Here is a 1,528-nt window from a genome sequence, read left to right as displayed (position 1 = left end):
ATAAATAAATAAATACATACATAAATACATACATACATAAATACATAAATAAATACATACATAAATACATACATACATACATAAATACATAAATAAATACATACATACATACATACATAAATACATACATACATAAATACATACTTACATACACACATACATTCATACATACATACATACATTCATACATACATACATAAATACATACATACATACACACATACATAAATACATACATACTTACATACACACATACATAAATACATACATAAATGCATACATACATAAATAAATACATACATAAATACATACATACACATACATAATAATAATAATAATAATAATGTTTTATTTTCGCTGGCAGAGTTAAGGCCATAAGGCCTTCTCTTCCACTCAACCAGCCTTAATCAATACAATACATAAATTTAAATTACAAATATTTTCATTACACTTAAAAGGTTCTCCAGCAATAATCTTCACTACACATTTATTTAAATTTAAATAAATCTATAAGGTAAAGCAGTAACTTAATTTATGAGCTAATTTAATTCAATGAATTATAATTAATTTAATATTTGAGATAGCTAGTAAAATGATGAAAATTAATTTAATATAAGCTTACTAGGACTATGTTACAGGGAGAATATATATATTTCTATTTCTATAATGAGAATATTAATGTAATTGCCATTAGAGGTTTTGTAAATCTATTTAGAGAAATTAAAGATAATAATAATAAGAATGGACAGATGTTAGTTTCATTATAAGTAACAAATATTAATCAGCAATTCATCTGTTAAGTAAGAATTTATGTAATTTTGACCTAAATGAAGCTATTGTCCAACAACCCCTTATACATACATACATACATACACACATACACACATACATACATACATACATACATACATACATACATACATACATACATACATACATACATACATACATACATACATACATACATACATAAACTTCAGTCACATGAACACATTATATAAAATGCATGAAAAGCCACAGCTGACAACGGAGGACGGAGTTTTTGAATAGCTGCGCGTGGAATCGAATCGATACGTCTGCAACTTGCTGACTGGACGCAACAAGCGCGCGGGAATGAGCAGCCGTCGAGGACCCTCCGAAGGATCGCTGACACGACGCTTCAGCGCCTGCCGCAATATTTTCCTTTGTCTCCACAAGAGCAGGGATAACAAAGCACCTGATTCACCTACTTCACCTGTTGTGAACCGCGGACGATCAGATTAGCGGGCAGCACCCGATGCGGCACTTACCCTGCCTTATGTCCACGGTTTCAAGACGTTCGTTCCGACTTGCTTCAGTGGAAAATTTAGATACCTTACTGGTACTCCCACTGTTTTCTATCTACACTAAATCTATTCAGGGACTTCATGTTTCGTTTAATCTATTTCACCATAAATTTCTCATATTGATTTTATTTCATTTCCTCTTGTTCATAACCAGACTGGAACTGTTTAGCGAGCACTGCATTCAATCATAGTAGTAATATTGG

Source organism: Periplaneta americana, chromosome 16, assembly GCF_040183065.1.
Source record: "Periplaneta americana isolate PAMFEO1 chromosome 16, P.americana_PAMFEO1_priV1, whole genome shotgun sequence".
Classification (NCBI taxonomy): domain Eukaryota; kingdom Metazoa; phylum Arthropoda; class Insecta; order Blattodea; family Blattidae; genus Periplaneta; species Periplaneta americana.
This window is presented reverse-complemented; position numbering follows the sequence as displayed.